Raw genomic sequence first — 22,316 nt, 5'->3', positions numbered from 1 at the left:
GTGTAAGGGTTAGGGTTAGGATGAAGGTTAGGGTGAGGTGTAGTATTAGGGTTAGTGTGAGGGTGAGGGTGAGAGTTAGGGTTAGGTTGAGGGTTAGGCTTAGTGTTAGGGTGAGTGTTAGGGTTAGTGTTAGGTTTAGGATGAGAGGTAGGGTGAGGGGTAGGGTTAGGGATAGTGTAAGGGTTAGCGTTAGTGTGAGTGATAGGATTAGGTTTAGGGTTAACTGTGAGGGTAAGTGTAACCGTGAGGGTTAGGATGAGATTGAGGGTTAGGGTTAGGGTTAGGGTTAGGGTGAGGGATAGGGTTAGGGTTAGTTTTAGGGTTATTGTAAGGGTAGGATGAGGGTTAGGGTTAGGCTTAAAGTTAGTGTTATAGTGAGTGTTAGGGATAGTTTTAGGGTTAGGGTTTGTTTGAGTGTTAGGGTGAGGGTTTGGGTTAGGGGTAGGGTTACATGAGGGTGAGGGTTAGGGTGAGGGTTAGAGTTTGGTTAGGGTTTGGGCGTGGGTTAGGCTGAGGGCTAGGGTGAGGGAGAGGGTTAGGGTGAGGGTGAGGTTGAGGGTGAGGTTTAGGGTGCCGTGAGGGTTAGGGTAGGGTCAGGGTTAGGGTGAGAGTTAGTGTTAGGCTGAGGCTGAGGGTGAGGGTGAGGTTTAGTGTAAGGTTTAGGATTATTGTGAGCGTTAAGGTTAGGGTTTGGGTTAGGATGAAGTTTAGGGTGAGGGGTAGGGTTAGGGTTAGGTTCAGGGTAAATGTGAGGTTGAGGTTTAGGGTTATGGTGAGGGTTAGGGTTAGGGTTTGGTTGAGGGTGAGGGTTAGGGTTAGGTTTAGAATGAGGGTTAGTGTGAGGGGTAGGGTTAGGGTTAGTGTGAGGGTTAGGGTTAGGCTTAGGGTTAGAGTGAGGGTTACGGTTAGGGTTAGGATTAGGCTGAGGGTAGGGTAAGGGTGACGGTTAGGGTGAGGGTGAGGGTGAGGTTGAGGGTTAGGGAGACTGTGAGGGTTAGGGTGATGGTGAGGATTAGGGTTAGGGTTAGGGTGAGCATTAGGTTTAGGGTTATTGTGAGGGTGAAGGTTAGGTTTTGGATTAGTGTTAGGGTTAGGGTTAGGCTTAGGGTGAGGGTGAGGTTTTGGGTTAGGGTTCGTGTTAGGGTCAGGGTGAGCGTTAGGGTGAGGTTTAGGGTTAGGGTTAGAGTTAGGGTTAGGTTGAGGTTTAGAGTGAGGTTTAGAGTTAGGGTGATGTTGAGGGTTAGGGTTAGGGTTAGGGTTAGGTTGAGAGTTAGATTTAAGGATAGAGTGAGGGTGAGTGTTAGCATTAGGGTTAGGGTGAGGGTTAGGGTCAGGGTTATGGTTAAGCTTAGGTTGAGCTTGAGGGTGAGGGTGAGTGTTAGTATTAGGATTAGAAAGAGGGTTAGGTTTATTGTGAGGGTTAGGGTGAGGATGAGGTTAAGGATTAGGTGAGGTTTAGGGTTAAGTTTAGGATTAGATTTAGGGTGAGGATTAGGGTTTATATTAGGGTTAGGTTTAGGGTAAGGGTTAGCTTTAGGGCAAGGGTTAGTTAGGGTGAGGGTTACGGTTAGATTTAAGGTGAGGGTTTGGTTTAGGGTGAGGGTTAGGGTTAGGTTTCGGGATAAGGTGAGGGTTAGGGTGAGGCTTAGGGTTAGGATTAGGGTTTGAGTTAGGATGATGGTGAGGCTGAGGCTAAGAGTAGGTTTAGGTTTTGAGTTAGGGTTAGGCTGAGGCTGAGGCTGAGGGTTAGGGTGAGGGTTAGGGTTGGGGTTAGGGTTAGGGTGAGGGTTAGGCTTAGGTTTAGTATTAGGGTTTGGGTTAGGCTGAGGCAGAGGCTGAGGGTGATGGTGAGGGTTAGAGTTAGCGTGATGGATAGGTTTAGGTTTAGGTTTAGGTTGAGTTGTAGGGTGAGGGGTAGGTTTATGGTTAGGATGAGGGTGAGGGTGATGGTGAGGGTGAGGTTTAGGGTGAGGGTAAGGTTTAGGGTGGGGGTTAGGGTTAGGGTTAGGTTTAGGTTGAGGGTTAGGTTGAGGGTTTTGCTTAGGGTTAGTGTGAGCCTTAGTGTTAGTTTGAGGGTTAGGGTTAGGGTTAGGGTAAGAGTTAGGATTACCGTGAGGGTAAGGGTGAGTGTGAGGGGGAAGGTAAGGGTTAGGGTAAGGGTTACAGTTAGGGTGAGGGTTAGGGTTAGATTTAGCGTTAGGGTGAAGGGTTAGGGTTTTGATTAGGGTTACGGTGATGGTGAGGGTTAGGGTTAGGTTTAGGGTGAGTGTGAGGGTGACGTTTACTGATAGGTTTAGGGTTAGGGTGAGGGTGAGTGTTAGGCTTAGGATTAGTGTTAGGGTTAGGGTTAGGCTTAGCGTTAGGTTGAGGGTGAGGGTTAGGGTTAGGGTGATGTTTAGGGTTAGGGTTAGGGAGCGGTTTAGGGTTAGTATGATTTTGAGTGTGAGGGTGTGGGTTAGGGTGAGGGTTAGGGTTCGAGTGAAGGTGATGGTTAGGGTGCTGGTGAGGTTAAGGGTTAGGGTGAGTGTAAGGGTGACGGTGAGTTTGAGGGTTAGGTTTAGTGTAAATGCTAGGGTGAGTTTTAGGGTGAGCATGAGGGTTTGGTTTTGGGTTAGTGTTAAGGTTAGACTTTGGGTGACTGTAAGGTTTAGGGTTAGGGTTAGGGCTAGGGTAGGGTGAGGGCTAGGGTTAGGTTTTGGGTTTGGCTGAGGGCAAAGGTGAGGGTGAGAGTGAAGTTGAGGGTGAGGGTTAGAGTGTTGGTGAGGGTTAGGGTAGGGTGAGGGTTAGGGTGACGGTGAGGTTTAGGGTGAGGGCGAGGGTTAAGGTTAATGTTAGGTTGATGGTTAGGGTTCATATTAGTGTTAGGGTGTGGGGTATAGTTAGGGTTAGGGTGAGGGTTAGGATTAGTGTGAGGGTTAGCATTAGGGTTAGGTTTAGACTGAGGGTAATGTTTAGGGTGAGGATTAGGGTGAGGTTTGGGTTAAGGGGTAGAGTTAGGGTTAGTTTGAGACTTAGGGTGAGGTTTAGTGTTGGGTGAGGGTGAGGGTTAGGGTTAGGCTTAGAGTGAGGGTTAAGGTTAGGGTGAGAGTTAGAGTTAGGGTTAGGGTGAGGGTGAGGGTTAGGGTTAGTGTTAGGGTTAGAATTAGGGTGATGGTGAGGGTGAGGAATAGGGTTAGGATTTGGGTTAGAGTTAGGGTTAGGCTGAGGGTCAGGTTGAGTGTTAGGGTTAGTGTTAGATGAGTGTTAGGTTTAAGCTTAGGGTTAGGATGAGGGTTAAGGGGAGGGGTAGGGTTTGTGTTAGGGTGAGGGTTCAGGTTAGTGTGAGGGTTAGGGTTAGGGTGATGGTAATGATTATTGTGAGGGTTAGGATGACGCTGAGGGTTAGGGAGAGGGTTAGAGTTAGGGTTAGGGTTAGGGTTAGGTTTAGGGATAGGGTGAAGGCTAGGTTGAGGGTGAGGGTGAGGGTGAGGGTGAAGGTGAGGGTGAGGGTTAGGGTGTGGATTAGGGTTAAGGTTAGGGTCAGGGTTACGGTTAGGGTGCAGGTTAATTTTAGGGTTAGGATGAGGTTGAGGCTGATGCTTAGTTTAATGGTGAGGGTGAGGGTGAGGGTGAGGGTAAGGGATAGGGTTCGGGTTCGGGTTAGGTTGAGGGTGAGAGTGAGGGTTAGAGTTTGGATTAGTGTTAGGGTTAGGGTTAGGTTGAGTGTGAGCGTGAGGGTGAGGGTGAGGGTTAGTGTTAAGTTTAGGGTGATGGTTAGGTACCTTGTGAGGGTTAGAGTGAGGATGATGGTAAGGTTTAGGATGAGGGTTAGGGTGAGGTGGAGGGTTAGGATTAGGGTTAGGGTTAGGGTGAGGTTTAGGGTTAAGTTTAGGGTTACTTATAGGGTGAGGGTTAGGGTTAATGTTAGGGTTAGGTTTAGGGTAAGGGTTACGGTTAGGGTTAGGATTAGGGTTTTGGTAAGGGTTACGGTTAGGTTGAGGGTTAGGGTGAGGTTTAGGGTTGAGTTTAGTGTTAGGGTGAGGTTTAGGCTTAGGGTTAGGATTAGGGTTTGGGTTAGATTTAGGCTGAGTGTGATGGTGAGGGTTAGGGTTAGCATGAGGTATAGGTTTAGGCTTAGGTTTAGGTTGAGGGGTAGGGTGAGGGGTAGGTTTAGGGTTAGCGTGAGGGTGAGGGTGAGGGTGAAGTTTAGGGTGATGGTAAGGGTTGGGGTGGGGGTTAGGGTTCTAATTAGGTTTAGGTTGAGGGTTAGTGGGAAGGTTATGCTTAGGGTTAGTGTGAGCCTTAGTGTTAGAGTGAGGGTTAGGGTTAGGGTTAGGGTTAGGATTAGGGTTACCGTGAGTGTAAGGGTAAGGGTGAGGGTTAGGGATAGGGTTAGGGTGAGGCTGAGTGTTAGCTTGAGGATGAGGGTGAGGGTTAGTTTTAGGGTGAGGGTTAGGGTTAGGGTGAGGATTAGGGTTATGTTTAGGGTTAGGTTTAGGGGGAGGGTTAAGGTTAGGTTGAGTGTTTGTGTTAGGTTTAGCATTAGGGTGAAGGGATAGGGTTTTGATTATGTTTAGGGTGAGGGTGAGGGTTAGGCTTAGGGTTAGGGTGAGTGTGAGGTTGACGTTTACTAATAGGTTTAGGGTTAGGGTAAGGGTGAGTGTTAGGTTTAGGATTAGTGTTAGGGTTAGGCTTAGGCTTAGGTTATGTTGAGAGTGAGGGTTAGTGTTACGGTGAGGGTTAGGGTTAGAGTTAGGGAGCAGGTTAGGGTTAGAGTGATTTTTAGTGTGAGGGTGAGGGTTAGGGTGAGGGTGAGGGTGAGAGTGAGAGTGAGGGTTAGGGTGTTGGTGAGGTTTAGGGTTCGGGTGAGTGGTAGGGTGACAGTGAGCTTGAGGGTTAGGTTTAGGGTAAGTGTTAGGTTGAGTGTTAGGTTGAGCATGTGGGTTAGGTTTAGGTTTAGGGTTAGTGTTAGGGTTTTAGTGTTAGGGTTAGGGTTTGGGTGAGTGTAAGGTTTAGGGTTAGGGGTAGGGTTAGGGTTAGGGTAGGGTGAGGGTTAGGGTTAAGGTTTGGGTTAGGCTGAGGTCTAAGGTGAGGGTGAGTGTGAGGTTGAGGGTCAGAGTTAGAGTGTCGGTGAGGGTTAGGTTAGGGTGAGGATTAGGGTGACGGTGAGGGTTATGGTGAGGGTAAAGGTAAGTGTTAGGAGGGTTAGGGTTAGGATCAGGATGAGGTTTGAGTGTTAGGGTTATGGTTAGATTTAGGATGAGTGTTAGCGTGAGGGGTAGTGTTAGGTTTAGAGTGAGGTTAAGGGTTAGGGTGAGGGTGAGGGTTAGGGTTAGGTTTAGGATTAGTGTTAGGGTTAGGGTGATGTTTAAGGTTAAGTTTAGGATTGAGAGGTTTAGAGTCAGGGTGATGATAAGGGTGAGGCTAAGGGATGGGTTGAGGGTGAGAATTAGGGTGAGGTTTAGGGTTAGGGTTAGATTTAGGTTTAGGGTGAGGACAAGGGTGAGCGTGAGGGTTAGGGTTAGGGTGAGGGTGAGGCTTATTTTTAGGGTATGTGTGAGGGTTAGCTTTAGGGTGAGGGTTACCGGGAAGGTGAAGATTAGGATGCGGGTGAGGGTTAGGGTTAGTGTTAGGGCTAGGGTGAGGATTGGGGTTAGGGTTAGTGTTAGGATGAGAGTTAGGTTGAGTTTTAGGGTTAGGATTATTGTCAGTGTTAGGGTTAGTGTGAGGGCTAGGTTAAGGTTTAGAGTTAGGGTGAGGGTAAGGGTTAGGGTGAGGGTTAGGGTGAGGTTGAGGGTTAGGGTTAGGGTGAGGGTTAGGTTGATATTTAAGGTTAGGTTAGCGTTAGGGTTAGGGTGAGGGTGAGGGTGAGGTTTAGGGTTAGGTTTAGGGTTACGGTGAGGGTTAGGTTTAGGGAAAGGGTGAGTGTGAGTTTTAGGTTTAGGATTAGTGTTAGGGTTAGGGTTAGACTTATGGTGAAGTTGAGGGGTAGGGTGAGGGTTTTGGTTAGGGTTAGGGTTTGGGTGAGTGTTAGCTTGAGGGTGAGGGTTAGGGTTAGGTTTCTGGTTAGGGAAGGGTGAGGTTCAGGCTTAGGTTGAGGGTTAGTGTTAGGCTGAGGGTGAGCTTTAGGGTTAGGTTTAGGATTAGTTTGAGTGTTAGGGTTAGGGTTAGGGTTAGCATGAGGGTTAGCATGATGGCTAGGTTTGGGGATAGGTTGAGGTTGAGGGTGAGGGAAAGGTTTAGGGTTAGTTTTAGGATGATGGTTACGGTGAGGGATAGGGTTAGTGTGAGGGTTAGGGTTAGGGTTAGGGTTAGGTTGAGAGCTAGGTTTAGGGTGAGGGTTAGGCTGAGGGTGAGGGTGAGTGTGAGGGTTAGGCTGTCAGTGAGGATTAGCATAGGGTGAGGGTTCGGGGGATGCTAGTGTTAGGGTGAGGGTGAAGGTTAGGGTTATGGTTAGGGTTAGGTTTAAGGTCAGGTTGAGGATTAGGGTTACGGTTAGGGTTAGGATGAGGGTTAGGGTGAGGGGAAGGTTTAGGGTTAGGTTTAGGTTTAGGGTGAGGTTAAGTTTAGGGTGAGGGTGAGGGTTTGGGTTAGGGTTAGGTTTAGGGTAAGGGTAATTTTTAGGGTGAGGGTTAGGATGAGGGTGAGTGTTAGGGTTAGGGTTATGTTTAAAGTTTAGGTTAGGGTTAGGGTTAGGGTTAGGGTGATTGTGAGGTTTAGGGTGAGTTTAAGGGTTAAGTTGAGGGTGCGGATTAGGGTTACGGTTAGGGTTACTGTGAGGGTTAGGGTTAGGGTTAGGGTGAGGGTTAGGTTTAGTGTGAGGGTTATGGTTAGGGATAGGGTTAGGGTGAGGTTAAGGGTTACAATAAGGGTAAGGTGAGCTTGAATTTTAAGGTTACCATGAATGTTAGTTTGAGGGTTAGGTTTAGGTTTAGGGATAAGGTGATGGTTGGGTGAGGGTCAGGGTTGGGTTGTTGGTGAGGGTTGGGTTACGGTGAGGGTTAGGTTTACGGGGAGGTTTAGAGTGACGGCAATGTTTAAGTCTAGGGTTAGTGTGATGGCTAGGGTTCATATTAGTGTTAGGGTGAGGGTTAAGGTGAGGGGAAATTTTAGGGTTCAGGTGAGGGTTAGGATTAGTGTGAGGGTTAGGGTTAGGGTTAGGGTTAGAGTGAGGGTAAGGGTTAGGGTGAGGTTTAGGGTGAGTTTAAGGGTTAGGGATAGAGTTAGGTTTAGGTTGATTGTTATGGTGAGGTTTAGAGTTAGGGTGAGAGTGAGGGTTAGGGTTAGTCTGAGGGTGAGTGTTAGGGTTAGGGTGAGTGTTAGAGTTAGTTTTAGGGTTAGGGTGAGGGCCATGGTTATGTTTAGGGTGAGGGTTAGGTTTTGGTGATGATTAGGGTTAGTTTTAGGGTTAGGGTGATGCTGAGGCTGAAGCTAAGGATTTGGATTAGGGTTTGGGTTAGTGTGAGGTTGAGGGGGAGGCTTAGAGTTGGGATTAGGTTTTGGGTTAGCGTAAAGCTGAGCATGAGGGTGAGGTTTAGGGTTAGTGTGAGAGTTAGGGTTAGGGTTAGGTTTAGGTTGAGGGTTAGGGTGAGGGCTAGGTTTAGGGTTAGGGTGAAGGTGAGGTTGAGGGTGAGGGTGAGGATTAGGGTTAGGGTGAGTGTTAGGGTTAGTGTTAGGTTTAGGTTGAGGTTTAGGGTGAGGGTTTGGGTTAGGGTTAGTGTGAGCCTTATTGTTATTGTGAGGGATAGTGTTAGGGTTAGCATTAGGGTTAGCGTGAGGGTAAGGGAAATGGTGAGTGTTAGGATGAGGGTGAGGGTTAGGGATAGGGTTAGGGGGATGGGGGAGTGATAGGGAGAGGATGAGGGTTAGGGTTAGGGTTAGGGTGAAGGTAAGGTTTAGGGTGAGGTTTAGGGTTATTATTAGAGTTATGGTTAGGTTGAGGATTAGGGTGAGGTTTAGATTTAGGGTGAGGGTGTAGGTTAGGGTTAAGGTTAGGGTGAGAGTTAGAGTTAGAGTGAGGGTGAGGGTGAGGTTTAGTGTTAGGTTTAGGGTGAGGGTTAGGGTGAGGATGAGGATAAGTTTTAGGTTGAGGGTTATCGTGAGGGGGAGGGTTAGGGTAAGGGTTAGGGTTTGGGTGAGGGTTAGGGTTAAAGTTAGGGTTAGGTTTAGGGTGAGGGTTAGTGTTAATGTTAGGGTTAGGTTTAGGGTAAGGGTTAGGTTTAGGGTTAGGTTTAGGGTGAGGGTGAGGGTTTGGGTTAGGGTTCGTGTTAGGGTTAGGTTGAGGTTTAGGGTGAGTTTTAGAGTTAGGGTGGGGGTGAGGGTGAGGGTTAGGGTTAGGGTTAGGGTTAGGGTTAGGGTGAGAGTTAGAGTTAGGGATAGAGTGAGGGTGAGCGTTATTGTTAGGTTTAGGGTGAGGGTTATGGTTAGGCTTAAGGTGAGCTTGAGGGTGAGGGTGAGGGTTAGTGTTAGGATTAGAAAGAGGGTTAGGTTTATTGTGATGGTTAGGGTGAGGATGAGGGTAAGGATTAGGTGAGGTTTAGGGTTAAGTTTAGGTTTAGATTTAGGGTGAGGGTTAGGGTTTATATTAGCGTTAGGTTTAGGGTAAGGGTTAGGTTTAGGGCAAGGGTTAGTTTGGGTGAGGGTTACGGTTAGATTTAAGGTGAGGGTTAGGTTTAGGGTGAGGTTTAGGTTTAGGGTTAGTGTTAGGGTGAGGGTTAGGGTTAGGGTGAGTGTTAGGGTGTGGGTTAGGGTTATGGTTAGTTTCAGGCTTACCGTTAGGGTGATGGTTAGGGATAGGTTTAGTGTTACGTTGAGGTTGAGGCTGAGGCTTAGGTTTAAGGTGAGTGTGAGGGTGAGTGTAAGGGTGAGGGATAGGGTTAGGATTAGGGTTAGGGTGAGTGCTAGGGTTAGCGTTAGGTTTAGGGTGAGGGTTAGGGTGAGTGGTCGGGTTAGAGTTAGTGTGAGGTGTAAGGATAGTGTGAGGGTTAGAGTTAGGGTTAGGGTATGTTGAGGCTTAGGGTTAGGCTAAATGTTAGTGTTAGGGCGAGGTTTAGGGGTAGTGTTAGGGTTAGGGTTTGGTTGAGTGTAGGGTAAGTGTTTTGGTTAGGCTTAAGGTTAGGGTGAGGGTGAGGATTAGGTGAGGGTGATGGTTAGGGTTAGTGTTAGGGTTAGGTTTTGGGTTAGGCTGAGGGCTAGGGTTAGGGTGAGGGTTAGGTTTAGGGTTAGGGTTAGGGTCAAGATGGGGATTAGGGTTACGGTTAGGGTTAGGATGAGGGATAGGGTGAGGGGTAGTTTTAGGGTTAGGGATAGGGTTAGAGTGAGGGTAACAGTTAAGGTGAGGGTGAGGGTTAGTTTTAGGGTTAGGGTTAGGATGACGGTAATTGTTAGGGTGAGGGTTAGGATGAGGGTGAGGGTTAGGGTTAGGGTAAGGGTTAGAGTGATGTTTAAGGTTAAGGTTTGGGTTAGGGTTAGGGTTAATTTTAGGGAGAGGTTTAGGGTGAGGGTAAGGGTTAGGTTGGGTTAGGGTTAGGGTTATTGTGAGGGGTAGGGTTAGGGTCAGAGTGATGGTTAGGTTTAGTTTGAGGGTTATGGTTAGGGATAGGGTTAGGGTGACGGTAAGGGTTAGGATGAGGGTAGAGTGAGATTGAGGTTTAGGGTTAGCATGAATGTTAATGTGAGGGTTAGAGTGAGTGTTAGGGTTAGGGTTAGGTTGAGGGTGAGGGTGAGGGTTAGGGTTAGGCTTAGGGTCTGGGTTAGGGTTAGTGTGAGGGTTAGGTTTAGGGTTAGGTTGAGGGTGAGGGTGAGGGTTAAGGTTAGGCTTCGTGTCTGGGTTAGGGCTAGTGTGAGGGTTAGGGTTAGGGTGAGGGTGAGGTTGAGGGTGAGGGTTAGGGTTAGTGTTAGGATGAGCGAGAAGGTGAGGGTTGGATTTAGGATTATGGTTAGCGTTAAGGTTAGGGTGAAGGTAAAGTTTAGGGTGATTGTGAGTGCTAGGGTGATTTTTAGGGTGAGGTTTAGTGTGAGGGATAGGGTTAGGGTTATGGTGAGGGTTAAGGTTAGTGTGAGGGTTAGGATTAGGGTTAAAGTTAGGGTTTGGCTGAGGATAAGGGTGAGGGTTAGGTTGAGGGTTAGGCTGAGGGTTAGGGTTAGGTTTAGTGTGAGTATTAGTTTTACTCTGAGGGATAAGGTTAGGGTTAAGATTAGGGTTAGGTTGAGGGTAAGTGTTTGGGTGAAGTTTAGTGTTAGGGTTAGTGTTAGGTTGAGGTTTAGGTTTAGTGTGATGATTAGGGTTAGGGTTAGGGTTAGGTTTAGGGTTAGGGTTAGTGTGAGGGTTAGGGTGAAGGTGAGGGTAAGGGTAACAGTTAGGATTAGGTTGAGGGTGAGGGTTAGGGTTAGGGTGAGGGTTAGGGTTAGGGTAAGGGTGAGGGTTAGGTTTAGTGTGAGGGTTACGGTTACAGTTAGGGTGAGGTTGAGGGTTAGGGTTAGGGTAGGGTTAGCTTTAGGGTTAGGATTAGGGTTAGAGTGAGGTTTAGGGTTAGGTTTAGGTTTAGGCTGAGGATCAGGGTGAGGGTGAGTGTTCGGGTGGGGGTAAAGTTTAGCGTGAGAGTTAGTGCTAGGGTTAGTTTGAGGGTTAGGTTTAGTGTGATTTTTAGGGTAAGGGTTAGGATCAGGGGTAGGGTGAGTGTTCAGGTGAGGATGAGGGTTAGAGTGTGGGTGATGTTTAGGGTTAGGGTGGGGGTTAGGGTGAGATTGAGGGTAAGGGTGAGGGTGAGGTTTAGGGTTAGGGTTACGGTTAGGGTTAGGGTCAGGGTTAGAATTGGGGGTAGTGTGAGGGTTAGGGTAGGGTGAAGGTTAGCTTTAGGGTGAGGGTTAGGTTTAGGCTGAGGGTGAGGGTGAGGGTGAGGGTTAGGGTTAGGTTTAGGGTTAAGGTGAGGGTAAGGGTGAGGGGTATATTTAGGCTTAGTGTTAGGGTTAGCATTAGGGTGAGTGTGAGGGTGAGGAATATGGTTAGCATTAGGGTTAGGGTTAGGCTGAGGGTCAGAATGAGTGTTAGGTTTAGGGTTAGGGTTACAGTGAGTGTTAGGGTTAGGCTTCGGGTTAGCATGAGGTTTAAGGTGAGGGGTAGGGTTAGGGTTAGGGTGAGGGTTAGGTTTAGTGTGAAGTTTAGGATGAGGATGAGGATAAGGTTTAGGGTGATGTTTAGGATGAGGGTGAGTGTTAGGGTTAGGGTGAGGGTTAAGATTAGAGTTAGGATTAGGGTAAGGGCTAGGGTGAGGTTGAGGTTTAGGGTGAGGGTAAGGGTTAGGTTGTGGTTTAGGGTCAGGGTTAGGTTTAGTGTGCTTTTTAGGGTTACTGTTAGGGTTAGGTTGAGGGTGAGGGTGAGGCTGAGGTTTAAGTTGAGGGTGAGGGTGAGTGTGAGTGGAGGGTTAGTATTCAGGTTAGGGTTAGGTTGAGGGTGAGGGTGAGGGTTAGTGTTCGGATTAGGGTTAGGATGAGGATTAGGCTGAGGGTCTGTGAGAGGGTGCGGGTGATTCTTAGTGTTAGGGTTAGAAAGAGGGATAGGTTTATTGTGAGGGTTAGGGTGAGGATGAGGGTAAGGGTTAGGTTCAGGGTAAGGATGAGGGGGAGGGTTAGGGTTAGGGTGAGGGTGAGGGTTAGGGTGAGGGTTTGGGTTAAGTGAAGGGATAGGTTGAGGGTGAGAGTAAGGATTAATGTTAGGGTTAGGTTTAGGGTAAGGGTTAGGGTGAGGGTGAGGTTTAGGGTTAGGGTGAGTTTTAGGGTTAGGGTGAGGGTTGGGGTTAGGATTCGGGTTATGGTGAGGGCTAGGGTGATGGTGAGGGTTAGGAGTAGTCTTAGGGTTAGGGTGAGGTTTAGGGTTAGGGTTAGGTTTAGTGATAGTGTGAGGGGGAGGGGGAGGGTTAGGGTGAGGGTTAGGTTTAGTGTGAGTGTTATGGTTAGGGATAGAATTAGCGTGAGGGTCAGGGTTAGGATGAGGGTAGGATGAGAGTGAGGTTTAGGTTTAGCATGAGTGTTAGGGTGAGGGTTAGTGTGAGGGTTAGGGTAAGGGTTAGTTTGAGGGTGAGGTTGAGGATGAGGATTAGGGTTAGGGTTAGGGTTAGGTATAGGGTGAGGGTGAGGGTTGGGTTGTGGGTGAGGATTAGGTTAAAGGTGAGGGTTAGTATGACAGGGAGTGTTAGAGTGAGGGTGAGTGTTAAGGTTAGGGTTAGGGTGAAGTTTAGGGTTCATATTAATGTTAGGGTGAGGGTTTGGATGAGGGGTATACTTAGGGTTAAAGTGAAGGTTAGGATTAGTGTGACGGTTAGGGTTAAGTTTAGGCTTAGAGTGAGGGTAAGGGTTAAGGTGAGGTTTAGGGTGAGGTTTAGGGTTAGGGTTAGGTTGCTGGTTAGGGTGAGATTTAGATTTAGGGTGAGGGTGACGGTTAGGGTTAGGGTTCTGGTGAGGGCTAGGATTATGGTGAAAATTAGAGTTAGGGTTAGGGTGAGGTTGAGGGTTAAGTTTAGGGTTAGGGTTAGAATTAGTGTGAGGATGAGGGTGAGTTATAGGGTTAGGATTAGAGTTAGGTTTAGGGTTTGGCTGAGGGTGAGGATGAGTGTTAGGGTTAGGGTTTGGGTTAGGGTGAGTGTTAGGGTTAGGCTTAGCGTTAGGATAAGGGTTAAGGTGAGTGGTAAGTTTAGGGTTATGGGGAGAGTTAGGGTTAGGGTGAGGGATAGGGTGTGGGTTATGGTTAATGTTAGGGTCAGGGTTACGGTTAGGGTGAGGGTTAGGTTTAGGGTTAGGGTGAGTTTGAGGCTGAGGATGAGGGTTAGTGTTTAGATTAGTGTTAGGGTTAAGGTTAGGCTGAGGGTTAGCGTGAGTGTGAGGGTGAGGGTTAGTGGTAGGGTTAGGGTGAGGGTTATGTTTATTGTGAGGGTTAGGGTGAGGATGAGGGTAAGTGTTAGGTTGAGGGTTAGGGGGAGGGGGAGGGTTAGCGTTATGGTTAAGCTTAGGTTTAGGTTTTGCTTGAGGGTTAGCGTTAATGTTAGGGTTAGGTTTAGGGTAAGGGTTAGGGTTAGGGTTAGGGTTAGGATTAGGGTGAGGGTAATGGTTAGGTTATGGTGAGTGTTAGGGTTAGGTTTAGGGTTTCGGTGAGGCTGACCTTGAGGGTGAGGGTTATGGTTGGGGTTAGGGTTAGGGTGAGGGTGAGGGTGAGGCTGAGGGTTAGGATTAGGATTTGGTTTAAGGTTAGGCTGAGGGTGAGGGTGAGGGTTAGGGTTAGCGTGAGGGTTAGTTTCAGGGTTAGGTTTAGGTTGAGGGTGAGGGTTAGGCATAGGTTTAGGGTGAGGGTGAGTGTTAGGGTGAGGATGAAGTTTAGGGTTAGGGTTGGGGTGAGGGTTAGGGTGAGGGTGAGGGTTAGGTTTAGGGTGAGGGATAGGGTTGGGTTTTGTTTAGGGTTAGGGTGAGGGTGATGTTTAGTGTTAGGTTTCGGGTGAGTGTGAGGGTGAGTTTTAGTGATATGTTTAGGTTTAGTGTGAGGGTGAGTGTTATGTTTAGGATTAGTGTTAGGGTTAGCGTTAAGCTTAGAGTTAGGGTGAGGTTGAGTGTTAGTTTTAGGGTGAGCGTGAGGGTTAGGGTTATGTTTAGGGTGCGGGTTAGGGTTAGGGTGATGTTTAGTGTGAGGGTGAGGTTTAGAGTGAGGGTGAGTGTTCGGGTGAGTGTTAGGGTGTAGGTGAGGGTAAGGGTTAGGGTGAGTGTTAGGGTGACAGTGAGTTTGAGGGTTAGGTTTAGGGTAAAGGTTAGGGTTAGTGTTAGGGTGAGGGTGAGGGTTAGGGTTAGGTTTAGTGTTAGTGTTAGGGTTACGGCTTTGGTGAGTGTTAGGGTTAGGGTTAGTGTTAGGGTAGGGTGAGGGTAAGGTTTAGTGTAAGGGTTAGGGTTGGACTGAGGGTGAGTGTTAGTGTGAGGGTTAGAGTTAGTGTGAGGGTTAGGTTTAGCGTTAGGGTTAGGGTTAACGTGAGGGTAAGGGTAAGGGTGAGGGTTAGAATGAGGGTGAGGGTTAGGGTTAGGTTTAGTATTAGAGTGAGGCTTAGGGTGATGGTTAGGGTTAGGGTGAGGGTGAGGGTTAGGGTTGGGGTAAGGTTTAGTGTGATGGTTAGGTTTAGGGTTAGTTTTAGGTTCAGGGTAAGGGTTATTGTGAGGGTTAGGTAAAGGTGAGAGTTAGGGTTAGGGTTAAGATTATGGTGAGTGTTAGGGTTGGGGTTAGGGTTAGGCTGATGGCTAATGTGAGGGTGAGGTTTAGGGTGAGGGTGAGGGTGAGGGTTAGAGTGTCGGTGAGGATTAGGGTAGGGTGAGGGTTAGAGTGTTAGGGTGAGGATGAGGGTTACATTTAGGATTAGGTTTAGGGTCAGGTTGAGCATTACTGTTAAGGTTAGGGTTAGCATGAGGGTTAGGGTGAGGGGTTGGGTTAGGGTTAGGTTTACGGTGAGGATAAGTGTTTGGTGAGGGTCAGGGTTAGGGTTACGTTTAAGGATAGAGTTAGGGTAATTGTTAGGCTGAGTGTTTGGATGAGGGTGAGGGTTAGGTTTAGGGTAATGTTTATGTTTAGGGTTAGTGTTAGTGTTAGGGTTAGGCTTAGCTTGAGGTTTAGGGTGAGGATAAGTTTTAGGGTGAGGGTTAGGTTGAGTTTGAGGGTTAGAAGGAAGGTGAAGGTTAGGGAGAGTGTTAAGGTTAGGGTTAGGGTGAGGGTGAGGGTTAGGGTGATGTTTAGGGTTAGGGTTAGGGTTAGTGTGAGGGTTAGGGTTAGGGTTAGAGTTAGTGTTATTGTGAGGGTTAAGTTGAGGGTAAGTGTTTGGGTGAAAGTTAGGGTGAGGGTGAGGTTTGGGGTTTGGATTAGGGTTAGGGTGAGGTTTAGAATTAGGGTTAGGTTGAGGGTGAGGGTTAGGTTTAGTGTTAGATTTAGGGTGAGGGTAAGGTTTACATTGAGGGTTAGGATGAGGTGTATGTTAGGGTTAGGGTGAAGTTTAAGGTTAGGATTATGGTTAGGGTGAGGGTTAGGGAGAGGGTTAGGGTTAGTGTTAGGGATAGGTTTAGGATGAGGGTTAGGGTGAGGTTTAAGGTTAGGGTGAGGGTGATGGTTAGGTTAGGGTTATGTTTAGGGGTTGGGTGAGGGTTAGGTTTACAGTTAGTTTTAGGGTAAGGGTTAGGGTGAGGTTTAGGGTTAGGTTGAGTGTTAGGGTTTGGTTTAGGGTTAGGGTGACTGTTAGGGTTAGGGTGAGGGTTAGGGTTAGGGTGGGGGTGAGGTTCAAGGTGAAGTGTAGGGTTAGGATTAGTTTTAGGGTTAGGTAGTCTGAGGATGAGTGTGAGTGTGAGGGTGAGGTTTAGGGTTAAGGTTAGGGTGAGGGTGAGGATGAGAGTTTGGGTTAGGTAAGTGTTAGGGTTATGTTTAGGGTGAGGATTAGGTTGAGTTTGAGGGTTAGAGGGAGGGTTAGCCTTACGGAGAGGGTTAGGGTTATGGTTAGGGTGAGGGTTAGGGTTAGGGTGATGTTTTGGGTGAGGGTGAGGGTTACCGTGAGGTGAGGGTTCGAGTGAGGGTGAGGGTTAGGGTGAGGATGAGGGTTAGGGTTAGGTTTTGTGTGAGGATTAGGTTGAGGTTAATGTTTAGAGTGAGGGTTAGGTTGAGGGTGAGGGTTAGGGTTAGTGTTAGTGTGAGGGTGAGGTTTTCGGTTAGGTAAGATTTAGGTTTAGGTTTACGGTGAGGGCTAGGTTAAGGGTGAGGTTTTGGGTGAGGGTGAGAGTGAGGTTAAGGGTTAGGGTGTGGGTGAGGGTTAGGGTTAGGGTGAGTGTTAGAGTGACGGTGAGGTTTATGGTGAGGCTGAGGGTTAGGTTAAGGGTTAGGTTTAGGGTGAGGATTAGAGTCAGGATGAGGGTAAGGGTGAGGGTTAGGGTTACGGTGAGGGTTAGGGTTAGTGTGAGGGTTAGGTTTAGGGTTATGGTTAGGGCTAGGGTAATGTTTAGGGTGAGGCTTAGGATGAGGGTGAGTGATAGGGTTAGGTTGAGGGTGAGGGTTAGGGTGAGGTTGAAGTTGAGGGTGAAGATGAGGATTAGGGTGTGGGTGAGGGTTAGGGTTAGGGTGAGGGTTAGGTTGACAGTGAGGGTTAGCGTGAGGGTGAGGCTTAGGGTATGGGTGAGGGTTAGCGTTAGGTTTAGGGTGATGGCTAGGATTAGGGTTATCGTGAGGGCTAGGGTGATGTTTCGGGTTTGTGTGAGGGTTAGGGTTAGGGTGAGGGTGAGGGCAATTGTTAGGCTGAGGGTTATGGTAAGGATGAGGGTTAGGATTAGTGTTAAGTTTAGGGTGAGGTTGAGCATGAAAGTTAGGGTTAGGGTTCGTGTTAGGGTTAGGATGACGGTTAGGGTGTGGGTTAGGGTTAGGGTTAGTTTGAGGGTTAGGGTTAGGGTTAGGGTTAGGGTTAGGGTTAGGATGAGGATGAGGATGAGGGTTAGGGTAACGGTTAGGGTTAGGTTTAGGGTGAGGATGAGAGTTAGTGTTAGGATTAGGGTTAGGGTTTGGCTTAAGCTGAGGGTGAGGGTGAGGGTGAGGATTAGGGTTAGGGTAAGATTTAGGGTTTGGGTTAGTGTGAGGATTAGATTGTAGATGAAGTTTAGGGTGAGGTTTAGCATTAGGGTGTGGTTTAGTTTTAGGATTTGGGTGTGGGTCAGAATTAGGGTGATGTTTAGGGTGAGGGTGAGGGTTAGGGTGAGGGATAGGTTTAGGGAAAGGGTGAGGGTGAGGGTTAGGGTGAGGGTAAGCGTAAGTGTGAGGGTTAGGTTTAGGGTTAGGTTGAGGCTGAGGGTAAGGGTTATTGTGAGGGTTAGGATGAAGGTGAGGGTTAGGGTGAGGGTTAGGATTAGGGTGAGTGTTAGGGATAGGGTTAGGGTTAGGCTGATGGCTACTGTGAGAGTGTGGTTTAGGGTGAGGGTGGGGGTGATGGTTATGGTGTCGGTAAGGATTAAGGTAGGGTTAGGGTTAGAGTGTTAGCTTGAGTGTGAGGGTTAGAGTTAGTGTTAGGGTTAGAGTTAGGCACAGGTTGAGGAGTACTGTTAAGGTTAGTGTTAGCATGAAGGTTAAGGTGAGGGGTAGGGTTAAGGTTAGGGTTAGGGAGAGGGTAAGGGTTAGGTGAGGGTGAGGGTTAGGGTTACAGTTAGGGTTAGGGTTAGGGTAATTGTTAGGCTGAGTGTTAGGATGAGAGTGAGGGTTAGGGTTAGGGTGATGTTTAAGGTTAGGGTTAGGGAGAGTGTTAGAGTTACGGTTAGGGTGAGGGTAAGGGTTAGGTTGAGGGTTAGGGTGAGTTTGAGGGTTAGAGCGAGTGTTAGGATTAGGGAGAGTGTTAGGGTTAGGGTTAGGGTGAGAGTAAGGGTTAGAGGGATGTTTTGGGTGAGGGTGAGGGTAACCGTGAGGTGAGCGTTCGTGTGAGAGTTAGGGTTAGGTTGAGGATGAGGGTTAGGGTTAAGGTTTGTGTGAGCATTAGGGTGAGGTTAAGGTTTAGGGTGAGGGTTATTGTGAGGGTGAGGGTTAGGGTCATTTTTAGGGTTAGGGTGAGGATTAGGGTGAGGGTTAGGTTTAGGGTTTGGGTGAGGGTGAGGTTTGGTGTTAGGGTTAGGGTTAAGGTTAGCGTTAGGAGGAGAGTTTAGGGTGAGGGTTAGGTTTTCTTTTAGGGTTAGGGTGAGGATGACGGTGAGGCTTAGGGTTAGGATTCGGGTTTGGGTTAGGGTTAGGCTGAGCATGAGGTGAGGTTTAGGGTTAGCATGAGAGTTAGGATTAGGGTTAGGTTTAGGTTGAGGGTTAGGGTGAGGGCTAGGTTTAGGGTTAGGGTGAGGGTGAGGTTGAGGGTTAGGGTGAGGGTTAGTGTGAGGGTTAGGTTTAGGGTGAGGGTTAGGGTTAGTGTTAGGTTTAGGTTGAGGGTTAGGGGGAGGGGTAGGGTTAGGGTTAGGGTGAACCTTATGGTTATTGTGAGGGATAAGGTTAGGGTTAGCATTAGGGTTACCATGAGGGTAAGGGAAAGTGTGAGGGTTAGGATGAGGGTGAGGGTTAGCGATAGGGTTAGAGCTATGGGGGAGTGTTAGGGTGAGGATGAGGTTTAGGGTTAGGGTTAGGGTTAGGGTGAGGGTCACGGTTAGGTTTAGGGTGAGGGTTATGGTTAGGTTGAGGATTAGATTTAGGTTTAGCGTTAGGGTGAGTCTGAGGGTGAGGCTTAGGGTTAGGATTAGTGTTTGGGTTAGGGTGAGGGTGAGAGTGAGGCTTAGGGTTCGATTAGAGTTTGGCTTAGGGTTAGGCTGAGCATGAGGGTGAGGTTTCGGGTTAGCGTGAGGGTCAGGGTTAGAGTTAGGTTTAGGATGAGGGTTCAGGTGAGGGTGAGGATTAGGGTGTGGTTTAGGGATAGGGTTAGGGTGAGTGTTAGGGTGACGTTGAGTTTGAGGTTAAGGTTTAGGGTTAGTGTTAGATTTAGGGTTTGGGTGAGTGTTAGGGTTAAAGTTAGGATTAGTGTGAGGGCTAGGGTGAGGGTGAGCGTGAGGGTGAGGGTGAGGGTGAGGGGTAGGGTTAGTGTGAGGCTTTGAGTTAGGATTAGAGTTACCGTGAGGGTAAGTGTAACGGTCAGGTTTAGTATGAGGGTGAGGGTTAGGGTTAGGGTGAGGGGTAGGGTTTGGGTTAGGTTTCGATTAAGGTTAGCGTGTGGGTGAGTGTTAGGGTGATGGTTAGGTTTAGTGCTCGGGTTAGGTTTTGGGTTAGGCTGAAGGCTAGGGTTAGGGTGAGGGTTAGGGTGAGGGTGAGGGTGTGGGTGAGGTTTAGGGTGTAGGTGAGGGTTAGGCTAGGTTGAGGGTTAGGGTGAGGTTTAGTGTTCGGCTGATAGTGAGGGTGAGGGTGAGGTTTAGGGTTTGGTTTAGGATTAGTGTGAGTGTTAGGGTTAGTCTTCGGGTTAGGATGAGGTTTAGGGTGAGGGGTAGGGTTAGGTTGAGGCTGAGGGTGAGTGTGAGGTTTAGGGTTACTGTGAGGGTTAGGGTTAGTTTTAGGGTGAGGGTGAGTGTTAATATTAGGTTTAGGATGAGGGTTAGTGTGAGGGGCAGGCTTAGTGTTAGCGTGCGGGTTAGGGTTAGTGTGAGGTTTAGGGATAGGGTTAGGGTGAGGGTGAGTGTGAGGGTTAGGGTTAGGGTTAGTGTTTGGCTGAGGGCTGGGGTGAGTGTGAGGTTTAGGGTGAGGGTGAGGGTGAAGGTGAGGGTGAGGTTGTCCCAGAAGTTTAGGGTAGGGTGAGGGTGACGGTTAGGGTTAGGGTTAGGGTTAGGGTCAGGGTGGGGATTAGGGTTATGGTTAGGGTTAGGATGAGGGTTAGGGTGAGGGGTATTTTTAGGGTTAGGGATAGGGTTAGAGTGAGGGTAACAGTTAAGGTGAGGGTTAGGGTTAGGGTTAGGGTTAGGGTTAGGATGACAATAATTGTTAGGTTGAGGGTTAGGATGAGGGTGAGGGTTAGGCTTAGGGTAAGGGTTAGGGTGATGTTTAAAGTTAAGTTTTGGGTTAGGGTTAGTGTTAATTTTAGGGTGAGGGTTAGGGTGAGGGTAAGGGTTAGCTTGAGGATACAGATTAGGGTTAGGTTTAGGGTTAGTTTGAGGGGTAGTTTTAGGGTCAGAGTGAGGGTTAAGTTTAGTGTGAGGGTTATGGTTAAGGATAGGGTTAGGGTGACGGTAAGGGTTAGGATGAGGGTAGAGTGAAATTGAGGTTGAGGGTTAGCATGAATGTTAATGTGAGGGTTAGGGTGAGTGTTAGGGTTAGGGTTAGGTTGAGGGTGAGGGTGAGGGTTAGGGTTAGGCTTAGGGTCTGGGTTAGGGTTAGTGTGAGGGTTAGGGTTAGGGTTAGGGTAAGGTTTAGGTTGAGGGTGAGGGTTAGGGTTAGTGTTAGGGTGAACGAGAGGGTGAGGGTTGGATTTAGGATTAGGGTTAGGTTTAATGTTAGGGTGAGGGTAAAGGTTAGGGTGAGTGTGAAGGCTAAGGTGAGGGTTAGGGTGAGGGTTAGTGTGAGGGATAGAGTTAGGGATATGGTGAGTGTTAAGGTTAGTGTGAGGGTTAGGATTAGGCTTAAGGTTAGGGTTAGACTGAGGATAAGGTTTAGGGTGAGGATTATGGTGAAGGTGAGTGTTAGGGTTAGCGTTAGGGTTAGGGTAAGTTTCAGGTTGAGGGTAAGGGTGAGGGTGAGGGTTAGGGTTAGGGTTAGGGTGAGGGTAAGTGTGAGGGTTAAGGTGAGGATGAGGGTTAGGGTTAGGGATAGGGTGAGAGTGAGGGTTACGATTAGGGTTAGAGTTAGGGTCAGGATTAAGGTGAGGTTAAGGGTTAGGATGAGTGTGTGGGTGCGGGGAAGTTTTAGGGTTAGTGTGAGGGTAAGGGTTAGTGTGAGGTTTAGGTTAAGGGGGACCATTAGGGTTAGGGTGAGGTTGAAGTTTAGGGTTAGGGTTAGGGTGAGGGTAGGGTTAGTGTGAGGCTTAGGGTGAAGGTGAGTTTTAGGGTTAGGGTTAGAGTGAGTATGAGGGTGAGTGTGAGGGTTAGGTTGACGGTGAGGGTTAGGGTGAGGGTGAGAGTTACAGTTACGGTTAGGGTTAAGTTGAAATTTAGGGTTAGGATTAGGGTTAGGATTAGTGTGCCGGTTAGGTTTAGGTTTAAGGTTATGGTGAGTGTAAGGTTTTGGGAGAGTTTTAGGGTGAGGGTGAGGATTAGAGTTAGCCTTAGGGTTAGAGTGAGGTTTAATGCTAGGGTGAGCGTGAGGTTGAAGGTGAAGTTTAGGGTTAGGTTTAGGGTGAGGTTTAGGGTTAGGGTGAGTGTTATGGTTAGGGTTATAGTTAGGGTGAGAGTGATGGTGAGGCTGAGGGTTACGCTGAGGTGAGCGTGAAGCTGAGGGTTAGGTTTAGGGTTAGGGTTAGGGTGAGGGTGAGTGTTAGGTTAGGATTAGGGTTAGGGTTAGGGTTAGGCTGCGGGTGAGGGTCAGGTTGAGGGTGAGGGTGAGGGTTCGGGTGAATGTTAGGGTTAGGTTAAGGGTTAGGGTTAGGGTTAGGGTGAGGGTTAGGGTTTGTGTGAGGGTTAGGCTTAGGGTTGGGGTTAAGGTTAGCGTGAAGGTAAGGTTTAGGGGGATGGTTAGGGTTACGGAGAGGATTAGGGTTAAGGTGAGGTTAAGGGTTAGGGATAGGGTTAAGGTGAGGTTTAGGGTTAGGATTAGGGTGAGGGTAAGAGTTTGGGCGAGGGTTAGGTTTAGGGTGAGGTTAGGGTTAGAGTTAGGGTGATGTTTAGAGTGAGGGTGTGGTTTAGGGTTAAGATGAGTGTTCCGGTGAGGGTGAGAGTTAGGGTGTGGGTGAGGGTTAGGTTTAAGGTGAGAGTTAGGTGAGGGTGAGGGTTAGTGTTGTGGGTTAGGGTGAGGGTGAGGGTTAGGTTTAGGGTTAGGGTGAGGGTTAAGGTGAAGTTTAAGGTTAGGGTTATGGTTAGGGTCAGGATTAGTGTGAGGGTTAGGGTTAGGGTTAGGATAGGTTTAGGGTTAGTGTAAGGGTTAGGGAGAGGTTTAGGGTGAGGGTAAAGGTTAGAGTGAGCCCTAGGATTAGGGTGATGTTTAGGGCGAGGATTAGGGTTAGGATTAGGATTAGGAGGAGGGTGAGGGTTAGGGTTAGGGTTAGGGTTAAGGTGAGTGTGAGGGTGAGGTTTGGGGTTCCGTAAGGGTTAGAGTTAGGGTGAGGTTTAGGGTTAGGTTTTTGTAAGAGTTAGAGTTAGGGTGAGGGTGAGGGTGAGGGTTAGGGTTAGGATTAAAGTTAGAGTTAGAGTTAGGATTAGGGTTAGGGTGAGGCTTAGACTGAGGGTGAGAGTGAGGGTGAGGGTTTTTGTTACAGTGAGTGTTAGGGTTAGGTTTAGAGTGAGGGTGAGGGTTAGGTTAGGTTTAGGGTTAGGGTTAGGATGAGAGTTAGGGTGAGGGGTAGGATTACTGTTAATGTGAGGGTTAGATTTAGTGTGAGTGATAGGTTTAATATTAGGTTTAGGGTTAGGGTGAGGGTAAGGGTTAGTGTGAGGGTTAGGGTGAAGGTGATGGTTAGGGTAATGTTTAGGGTGAGGATTAGGGTGAGGGTTAGGGTTAGGTTTAGGTTTAGGTTGAGGGTTATGGTGATGGTTAGTGTTAGGATTAGGGTTAGGGTGAGGGTGTGGGTGAAAGTAAGGGTAAGGGTGAGGGTTAGGGTGAGGGTTAGTGTTAGAATTAGGGTTAGGATTAGGGTGAGGGTTAGGGTCAGGGTGAGCTTTAGGGTTAGGGTTAGGATGAGGGTGAGGGTTAGGCT

The sequence above is a fragment of the Dipodomys merriami genome, unplaced genomic scaffold (assembly GCF_024711535.1).
Source record: "Dipodomys merriami isolate MVZ:Mamm:240054 unplaced genomic scaffold, mDipMer1.0.p SCAF_46, whole genome shotgun sequence".
NCBI classification, from domain to species: Eukaryota; Metazoa; Chordata; class Mammalia; order Rodentia; family Heteromyidae; genus Dipodomys; species Dipodomys merriami.
Note: the sequence above shows the minus strand (reverse complement) of the source record.